Source organism: Triturus cristatus, chromosome 4_1, assembly GCF_964204655.1.
Source record: "Triturus cristatus chromosome 4_1, aTriCri1.1, whole genome shotgun sequence".
In the NCBI taxonomy this organism is placed as follows: Eukaryota; Metazoa; Chordata; class Amphibia; order Caudata; family Salamandridae; genus Triturus; species Triturus cristatus.
The window spans coordinates 133400704-133410703 of NC_140585.1; the positions used below are offsets into that span (position 1 = coordinate 133400704).

Sequence of the window (10000 nt, forward strand, 5' to 3'; positions counted from 1 at the left end):
AAGAAAGAGGCAGGATTTTTGTTATCACCTCATATGGGACTCAAACCCACAATCCCTGGCTTAGGAGGCCAGTGCCTTATCCATTAGGCCACTGAGGCACACATGCATAGCTCTTTTCTAGAGGCATTATTTAAATGTATTCTATGGTCAGACACCGGTGTGTGCACACAGGGCATTTCTCACTTCTCTCTATAAGTAAACTTCCCATTTTCATCCTCTTCCATCCCTGACTTTAACGCTCTCTTCTATGCTATAATGGAGACTTTGCAATTTTAGCAAGTGGAGAGAAATTGGAGAACCACTTTCGACTCCACACTTCTTCTTCACTTACTTCTTTTCTCAATATACTGGGCTTAGAAAATGGTATCAAGCCATCCTTATCATCAGTAGGACACGGAAAGAGGCACTAAGTCTCCTAACCAAGTTCAACCACACTCTGCAACTTAACCATTGCACTACAAATTAGGCAACGTGGGCATCAGCAAAGGCAGCCAATGTGCCGATCCTTTATACATTTTGTGTAGTACTTTTCTTACTCGGAGGCAAAATCAGCACTTTAACTGCCCAAATCATACAGATTTTACACATGTACCACTCTATGCACACATAGGCACACACCTTGCAGTTCTTCTACACACACTTAAGCTAAAAACCCATTCTGTCACGTCAAAATTCTGCAAACCTATTACATATTCAGTGCGTCGGCATAGAAGCACTTTTTAATGCCACTAAAATGCACAAGTAGTTAGACTGAAGATGCAAACTGAATGAGTTTACAGTATGTACTCCACTTTATTAATGATTAGTACTGAGAAAGTGAGGACTACAAGAGTATTGGAAAAGACTTTTTCCACTCTGAATGTAAAGCAGATTGTGTGACCATTGGCCAAAAACGACCACGAAGGGACTCGAACCCTCAATCTTCTGATCCGAAGTCAGACGCCTTATCCATTAGGCCACGCGGTCATCCGTCCACCTGAGGTGATTTTTATCATGTAGGTGGTATGCATGGATGGTGGTATGCATGGATTATTGAAAGGTATTCAGGTTTACATCCCATAGTGTTCTTTCAGCTCTTTTCGCTGGAAGCACTTTTTTGGAATCTATATATTGAGAATTTTATGAGTACGATATGCTTTTGTTTTCCTTTTTCCATACAAACCTCTTTCATCATGACTTTAAAGCTCATTTGTATGCTCTACATAGCTCTGGACGTTTCCAGACGTGGAGTGAAACTGTTTTGAAAGTAGTACAAATTGCTCCTTCCTGCATATGCTAATTTTTCACACTCACATAGGTTGTATAAGTTTTATGAATCCTGGCTTGACCTATTCAAGTAGCTGAAAGCCTGTCACCACCTCTAGAAACAAGATTCACACCAATCCAATTCATATCATTTTTTCCAAAGGAATATGTTCTGGCCGGTCGAAAATGCATCTCACAAAAATAGGCATTTAAAAATCTACTTTGCAGTTTCAGAACACTAACATGACTGTGAAGTGTACACAAGTACAACGGGACAGTTTCAAAGTACCTAATCCCTCATAAAATTCTGAGAGGAAGCATGTAATAAATCTACCTAATTTTCTGGAAAAGAAAGAGGCAGGATTTTTGTTATCACCTCAGATGGGACTCAAACCCACATCCCCTGGCTTAGGAGGCCAGTGCCTTATCCATTAGGCCACTGAGGCACACATGCATAGCTCTTTTCTAGAGGCATTATTTAAATGTATTCTATGGTCAGACACCGGTGTGTGCACACAGGGCATTTCTCACTTCTCTCTATAAGTAAACTTCCCATTTTCATCCTCTTCCATCCCCGACTTTAACGCTCTCTTCTATGCTATAATGGAGACTTTGTAATTTTAGCAAGTGGAGAGAAATTGGAGAACCACTTTCGACTCCACACTTCTTCTTCACTTACTTCTTTTCTCAATATACTGGGCTTAGAAAATGGTATCAAGCCATCATTATCATCAGTAGGACACGGAAAGAGGCACTAAGTCTCCTAACCAAGTTCAACCACACTCTGCAACTTAACCATTGCACTACAAATTAGGCAACGTGGGCATCAGCAAAGGCAGCCAATGTGCCGCTCCTTTATACATTTTGTGTAGTACTTTTCTTACTCGGAGGCAAAATCAGCACTTTAACTGCCCAAATCATACAGATTTTACACATGTACCACTCTATGCACACATAGGCACACACCTTGCAGTTCTTCTACACACACTTAAGCTAAAAACCCATTCTGTCACGTCAAAATTCTGCAAACCTATTACATATTCAGTGCGTCGGCATAGAAGCACTTTTTAATGCCACTAAAATGCACAAGTAGTTAGACTGAAGATGCAACCTGAATGAGTTTACAGTATGTACTCCACTTTATTAATGATTAGTACTGAGAAAGTGAGGACTACAAGATTATTGGAAAAGACTTTTTCCACTCTGAATGTAAAGCAGATTGTGTGACCATTGGCCAAAAACGACCACGAAGGGACTCGAACCCTCAATCTTCTGATCCGAAGTCAGACGCCTTATCCATTAGGCCACGCGGTCATCCGTCCACCTGAGATGATTTTTATCATGTAGGTGGTATGCATGGATGGTGGTATGCATGGATTATTGAAAGGTATTCAGGTTTACATCCCATAGTGTTCTTTCAGCTCTTTTCGCTGGAAGCACTTTTTTGGAATCTATATATTGAGAATTTTATGAGTACGATATGCTTTTGTTTTCCTTTTTCCATACAAACCTCTTTCCTCATGAGTTTAAAGCTCATTTGTATGCTCTACATAGCTCTGGACGTTTCCAGACGTGGAGTGAAACTGTTTTGAAAGTAGTACAAATTGCTCCTTCCTGCATATGCTAATTTTTCACACTCACATAGGTTGTATAAGTTTTATGAATCCTGGCTTGACCTATTCAAGTAGCTGAAAGCCTGTCACCACCTCTAGAAACAAGATTCACACCAATCCAAATCATATCATTTTTTCCAAAGGAATATGTTCTGGCCGGTCGAAAATGCATCTCACAAAAATAGGCATTTAAGAATCTACTTTGCAGTTTCAGAACACTAACATGACTGTGAAGTGTACACAAGTAAAATGGGACCGTTTCAAAGTACCTAATCCCTCATAAACTTCTGAGAGGAAGCATGTAATAAATCTACCTAATTTTCTGGAAAAGAAAGAGGGAGGATTTTTGTTATCACCTCAGATGGGACTTGAACCCACAATCCCTGGCTTAGGAGGCCAGTGCCTTATCCATTAGGCCACTGAGGCACACATGCATAGCTGTTTTCTAGAGGCATTATTTAAATGTATTCTATGGTCAGACACCGGTGTGTGCACACAGGGCATTTCTCACTTCTCTCTATAAGTAAGCTTCCCATTTTCATCCTCTTCCATCCCCGACTTTAACGCTCTCTTCTATGCTATAATGGAGACTTTGCAATTTTAGCAAGTGGAGAGAAATTGGAGAACCACTTTCGACTCCACACTTCTTCTTCACTTACTTCTTTTCTCAATATACTGGGCTTAGAAAATGGTATCAAGCCATCCTTATCATCAGTAGGACACGGAAAGAGGCACTAAGTCTCCTAACCAAGTTCAACCACACTCTGCAACTTAACCATTGCACTACAAATTAGGCAACGGGGGCATCAGCAAAGGCAGCCAATGTGCCGATCCTTTATACATTTTGTGTAGTACTTTTCTTACTCGGAGGCAAAATCAGCACTTTAACTGCCCAAATCATACAGATTTTACCAATGTAGCACTCTATGCACACATAGGCACACACCTTGCAGTTCTTCTACACACACTTAAGCTAAAAACCCATTCTGTCACGTCAAAATTCTGCAAACCTATTACATATTCAGTGCGTCGGCATAGAAGCACTTTTTAATGCCACTAAAATGCACAAGTAGTTAGACTGAAGATGCAACCTGAATGAGTTTACAGTATGTACTCCACTTTATTAATGATTAGTAATGAGAAAGTGAGGACTACAAGAGTATTGGAAAAGACTTTTTCCACTCTGAATGTAAAGCAGATTGTGTGACCATTGGCCAAAAACGACCACGAAGGGACTCGAACCCTCAATCTTCTGATCCGAAGTCAGACGCCTTATCCATTAGGCCACGCGGTCATCCGTCCACCTGAGATGATTTTTATCATGTAGGTGGTATGCATGGATGGAGAACATATTATTGAAAGGTATTCAGGTTTACATCCCATAGTGTTCTTTCAGCTCTTTCCGCTGGAAGCACTTTTTTGGAATCTATATATTGAGAATTTTATGAGTACGATATGCTTTTGTTTTCCTTTTTCCATACAAACCTCTTTCCTCATGAGTTTAAAGCTCATTTGTATGCTCTACATAGCTCTGGACGTTTCCAGACGTGGAGTGAAACTGTTTTGAAAGTAGTACAAATTGCTCCTTCCTGCATATGCTAATTTTTCACACTCACATAGGTTGTATAAGTTTTTGAATCCTGGCTTGACCTATTCAAGTAGCTGAAAGCCTGTCACCACCTCCAGAAACAAGATTCACACCAATCCATTTCAAATCATTTTTTCCAAAAGAATATGTTCTGGCCGGTCGAAAATGCATCTCACAAAAATAGGCATTTAAAAATCTACTTTGCAGTTTCAGAACACTAACATGACTGTGAAGAGTACACAAGTAAAATGGGACAGTTTCAAAGTACCTAATCCCTCATAAACTTCCGAGAGGAAGCATGTAATAAATCTACCTAATTTTCTGGAAAAGAAAGAGGGAGGCTTTTTGGTATCACCTCAGATGGGACTTGAACCCACAATCCCTGGCTTAGGAGGCCAGTGCCTTATCCATTAGGCCACTGAGGCACACATGCATAGTTCTTTTCTAGAGGCATTATTTAAATGTATTCTATGGTCAGACACCGGGGTGTGCACACAGGGCATTTCTCACTTCTCTCTATAAGTAAACTTCCCATTTTCATCCTCTTCCATCCCCGACTTTAACGCTCTCTTCTATGCAATAACAGAGACTTTGCAATTTTAGCAAGTGGAGAGAAATTGGAGAACCACTTTCGACTCCACACTTCTTCTTCACTTACTTCTTTTCTCAATATACTGGGCTTAGAAAATGGTATCAAGCCATCCTTATCATCAGTAGGACACGGAAAGAGGCACTAAGTCTCCTAACCAAGTTCAACCACACTCTGCAACTTAACCATTGCACTACAAATTAGGCAATGTGGGCATCAGCAAAGGCAGCTAATGTGCCGATCCTTTATACATTTTGTGTAGTACTTTTCTTACTCGGAGGCAAAATCAGCACTTTAACTGCCCAAATCATACAGATTTTACATATGTACCACTCTATGCACACATAGGCACACACCTTGCAGTTCTTCTACACACACTTAAGCTAAAAACCCATTCTGTCACGTCAAAATTCTGCAAACCTATTACATATTCAGTGCGTCGGCATAGAAGCACTTTTTAATGCCACTAAAATGCACAAGTAGTTAGACTGAAGATGCAACCTGAATGAGTTTACAGTATGTACTCCACTTTATTAATGATTAGTACTGAGAAAGTGAGGACTACAAGAGTATTGGAAAATACTTTTTCCACTCTGAATGTAAAGCAGATTGTGTGACCATTGGCCAAAAACGACCACGAAGGGACTCGAACCCTCAATCTTCTGATCCGAAGTCAGACGCCTTATCCATTAGGCCACGCGGTCATCCGTCCACCTGAGATGATTTTTATCATGTAGGTGGTATGCATGGATTGAGAACATATTATTGAAAGGTTTTCAGATTTACATCCCATAGTGTTCTTTCAGCTCTTTTCGCTGGAAGCACTTTTTTGGAATCTATATATTGAGAATTTTATGAGTACGATATGCTTTTGTTTTCCTTTTTCCATACAAACCTCTTTCCTCATGAGTTTAAAGCTCATTTGTATGCTCTACATAGCTCTGGACGTTTCCAGACGTGGAGTGAAACTGTTTTGAAAGTAGTACAAATTGCTCCTTCCTGCATATGCTAATTTTTCACACTCACATAGGTTGTATAAGTTTTATGAATCCTGGCTTGACCTATTCAAGTAGCTGAAAGCCTGTCACCACCTCTAGAAACAAGATTCACACCAATCCAATTCATATCATTTTTTCCAAAGGAATATGTTCTGGCCGGTCGAAAATGCATCTCACAAAAATAGGCATTTAAGAATCTACTTTGCAGTTTCAGAACACTAACATGACTGTGAAGTGTACACAAGTAAAATGGGACCGTTTCAAAGTACATAATCCCTCATAAACTTCTGAGAGGAAGCATGTAATAAATCTACCTAATTTTCTGGAAAAGAAAGAGGGAGGATTTTTGTTATCACCTCAGATGGGACTTAAACCCACAATCCCTGGCTTAGGAGACCAGTGCCTTATCCATTAGGCCACTGAGGCACACATGCATAGCTCTTTTCTAGAGGCATTATTTAAATGTATTCTATGGTCAGACACCGGTGTGTGCACACAGGGCATTTCTCACTTCTCTCTATAAGTAAACTTCCCATTTTCATCCTCTTCCATCCCCGACTTTAACGCTCTCTTCTATGCTATAATGGAGACTTTGCAATTTTAGCAAGTGGAGAGAAATTGGAGAACCACTTTCGACTCCACACTTCTTCTTCACTTACTTCTTTTCTCAATATACTGGGCTTAGAAAATGGTATCAAGCCATCCTTATCATCAGTAGGACACGGAAAGAGGCACTAAGTCTCCTAACCAAGTTCAACCACACTCTGCAACTTAACCATTGCACTACAAATTAGGCAACGGGGGCATCAGCAAAGGCAGCCAATGTGCCGATCCTTTATACATTTTGTGTAGTACTTTTCTTACTCGGAGGCAAAATCAGCACTTTAACTGCCCAAATCATACAGATTTTACACATGTAGCACTCTATGAACACATAGGCACACACCTTGCAGTTCTTCTACACACACTTAAGCTAAAAACCCATTCTGTCACGTCAAAATTCTGCAAACCTATTACATATTCAGTGCGTCGGCATAGAAGCACTTTTTAATGCCACTAAAATGCACAAGTAGTTAGACTGAAGATGCAACCTGAATGAGTTTACAGTATGTACTCCACTTTATTAATGATTAGTAATGAGAAAGTGAGGACTACAAGAGTATTGGAAAAGACTTTTTCCACTCTGAATGTAAAGCAGATTGTGTGACCATTGGCCAAAAACGACCACGAAGGGACTCGAACCCTCAATCTTCTGATCCGAAGTCAGACGCCTTATCCATTAGGCCACGCGGTCATCCGTCCACCTGAGATGATTTTTATCATGTAGGTGGTATGCATGGATGGAGAACATATTAATGAAAGGTATTCAGGTTTACATCCCATAGTGTTCTTTCAGCTCTTTTCGCTGGAAGCACTTTTTTGGAATCTATATATTGAGAATTTTATGAGTACGATAAGCTTTTGTTTTCCTTTTTCCATACAAACCTCTTTCCTCATGAGTTTAAAGCTCATTTGTATTCTCTACATAGCTCTGGAAGTTTCCAGACGTGGAGTGAAACTGTTTTGAAAGTAGGACAAATTGCTCCTTCCTGCATATGCTAATGTTTCACACTCACATAGGTTGTATACGTTTTATGTATCCTGGCTTGACCTATTCAAGTAGCTGAAAGCCTGTCACCACCTCTAGAAACAAGATTCACACCAATACAATTCAAATCATTTTTTCCAAAGCAATATGTTCTGGCCGGTCGAAAATGCATCTCACAAAAATAGGCATTTAAAAATCTACTTTGCAGTTTTAGAACACTAACATGACTGTGAAGTGTACACAAGTAAAATGGGACCGTTTCAAAGTACCTAATCCCTCATAAACTTCTGAGAGGAAGCATGTAATAAATCTACCTAATTTTCTTGAAAAGAAAGAGGGAGGATTTTTGTTATCACCTCAGATGGGACTTGAACCCACAATCCTTGGCTTAGGAGGCCAGTGCCTTATCCATTAGGCCACTGAGGCACACATGCATAGCTCTTTGCTAGAGGCATTATTTAAATGTATTCTATGGTCAGACACCGGTGTGTGCACACAGGGCATTTCTCACTTCTCTCTATAAGTAAACTTCCCATTTTCATTCTCTTCCATCCCCGACTTTAACGCTCTCTTCTATGCTATAATGGAGACTTTGCAATTTTAGCAAGTGGAGAGAAATTGGAGAACCACTTTCGACTCCACACTTCTTCTTCACTTACTTCTTTTCTTAATATACTGGGCTTAGAAAATGGTATCAAGCCATCCTTATCATCAGTAGGACACGGAAAGAGTCACTAAGTCTCCTAACCAAGTTCAACCACACTCTGCAACTTAACCATTGCACTACAAATTAGGCAACGGGGGCATCAGCAAAGGCAGCCAATGTGCCGATCCTTTATACATTTTGTGTAGTACTTTTCTTACTTGGAGGCAAAATCAGCACTTTAACTGCCCAAATCATACAGATTTTACACATGTACCACTCTATGCACACATAGGCACACACCTTGCAGTTCTTCTACACACACTTAAGCTAAAAACCCATTCTGTCACGTCAAAATTCTGCAAACCTATTACATATTCAGTGCGTCGGCATAGAAGCACTTTTTAATGCCACTAAAATGCACAAGTAGTTAGACTGAAGATGCAACCTGAATGAGTTTACAGTATGTACTCCACTTTATTAATGATTAGTAATGAGAAAGTGAGGACTACAAGAGTATTGGAAAAGACTTTTTCCACTCTGAATGTAAAGCAGATTGTGTGACCATTGGCCAAAAACAACCACGAAGGGACTCGAACCCTCAACCTTATGATCCAAAGTCAGACGCCTTATCCATTAGGCCACGCGGTCATCCGTCCATCTGAGATGATTTTTATCATGTAGGTGGTATGCATGGATGGAGAACATATTATTGAAAGGTATTCAGGTTTACATCCCATAGTGTTCTTTCAGCTCTTTTCGCTGGAAGCACTTTTTTGGAATCTATATATTGAGAATTTTATGAGTACGATATGCTTTTGTTTTCCTTTTTCCATACAAACCTCTTTCCTCATGAGTTTAAAGCTCATTTGTATGCTCTACATAGCTCTGGACGTTTCCAGACGTGGAGTGAAACTGTTTTGAAAGTAGTACAAATTGCTCCTTCCTGCATATGCTAATTTTTCACACTCACATAGGTTGTATAAGTTTTATGAATCCTGGCTTGACCTATTCAAGTAGCTGAAAGCCTGTCACCACCTCTAGAAACAAGATTCACACCAATCCAATTCAAATCATTTTTTCCAAAACAATATGTTCTGGCCGGTCGAAAATGCATCTCACAAAAATAGGCATTTAAAAATCTACTTTGCAGTTTCAGAACACTAACATGACTGTGAAGTGTACACAAGTAAAATTGGACAGTTTCAAAGTACCTAATCCCTCATAAACTTCCGAGAGGAAGCATGTAATAAATCTACCTAATTTTCTGGAAAAGAAAGAGGGAGGATTTTTGGTATCACCTCAGATGGGACTCGAACCCACAACCCCTGGCTTAGGAGGCCAGTGCCTTATCCATTAGGCCACTGAGGCACACATGCATAGCTCTTTTCTAGAGGCATTATTTAAATGTATTCTATGGTCAGACACCGGTGTGTGCACACAGGGCATTTCTCACTTCTCTCTATAAGTAAACTTCCCATTTTCATCCTCTTCCATCCCCGACTTTAACGCTCTCTTCTATGCTATAATGGAGACTTTGCAATTTTAGCAAGTGGAGAGAAATTGGAGAACCACTTTCGACTCCACACTTCTTCTTCACTTACTTCTTTTCTCAATATACTGGGCTTAGAATATGGTATCAAGCCATCCTTATCATCAGTAGGACACGGAAAGAGGCACTAAGTCTCCTAACCAAGTTCAACCACACTCTGCAACTTAACCATTGCACTACAAAT

General features: G+C 40.0%; 9 non-coding genes across 9 annotated transcripts; all 9 read right to left on the bottom strand.

Moving 5' to 3' along the window:
* Nucleotides 1-893: 893 nt before the first annotated feature.
* Nucleotides 894-966, bottom strand: TRNAR-UCG (transfer RNA arginine (anticodon UCG)). Its single transcript has one exon. It is a non-coding gene; the product is annotated as a tRNA-Arg (tRNA).
* Nucleotides 967-1618: 652 nt separating this feature from the next.
* On the bottom strand, nt 1619-1691 carry TRNAR-CCU (transfer RNA arginine (anticodon CCU)). Its single transcript has one exon. It is a non-coding gene; the product is annotated as a tRNA-Arg (tRNA).
* Nucleotides 1692-2486: 795 nt separating this feature from the next.
* Nucleotides 2487-2559, bottom strand: TRNAR-UCG (transfer RNA arginine (anticodon UCG)). Its single transcript has one exon. It is a non-coding gene; the product is annotated as a tRNA-Arg (tRNA).
* A 652-nt stretch (nt 2560-3211) lies between these two features.
* On the bottom strand, nt 3212-3284 carry TRNAR-CCU (transfer RNA arginine (anticodon CCU)). The gene has a single exon. It is a non-coding gene; the product is annotated as a tRNA-Arg (tRNA).
* A 795-nt stretch (nt 3285-4079) lies between these two features.
* Nucleotides 4080-4152, bottom strand: TRNAR-UCG (transfer RNA arginine (anticodon UCG)). The gene has a single exon. It is a non-coding gene; the product is annotated as a tRNA-Arg (tRNA).
* Nucleotides 4153-4798: 646 nt separating this feature from the next.
* TRNAR-CCU (transfer RNA arginine (anticodon CCU)) lies at nt 4799-4871 on the bottom strand. Its single transcript has one exon. It is a non-coding gene; the product is annotated as a tRNA-Arg (tRNA).
* A 795-nt stretch (nt 4872-5666) lies between these two features.
* On the bottom strand, nt 5667-5739 carry TRNAR-UCG (transfer RNA arginine (anticodon UCG)). Its single transcript has one exon. It is a non-coding gene; the product is annotated as a tRNA-Arg (tRNA).
* A 1515-nt stretch (nt 5740-7254) lies between these two features.
* TRNAR-UCG (transfer RNA arginine (anticodon UCG)) lies at nt 7255-7327 on the bottom strand. The gene has a single exon. It is a non-coding gene; the product is annotated as a tRNA-Arg (tRNA).
* A 2235-nt stretch (nt 7328-9562) lies between these two features.
* TRNAR-CCU (transfer RNA arginine (anticodon CCU)) lies at nt 9563-9635 on the bottom strand. Its single transcript has one exon. It is a non-coding gene; the product is annotated as a tRNA-Arg (tRNA).
* Between the last annotated feature and the right edge of the window lie 365 nt (nt 9636-10000).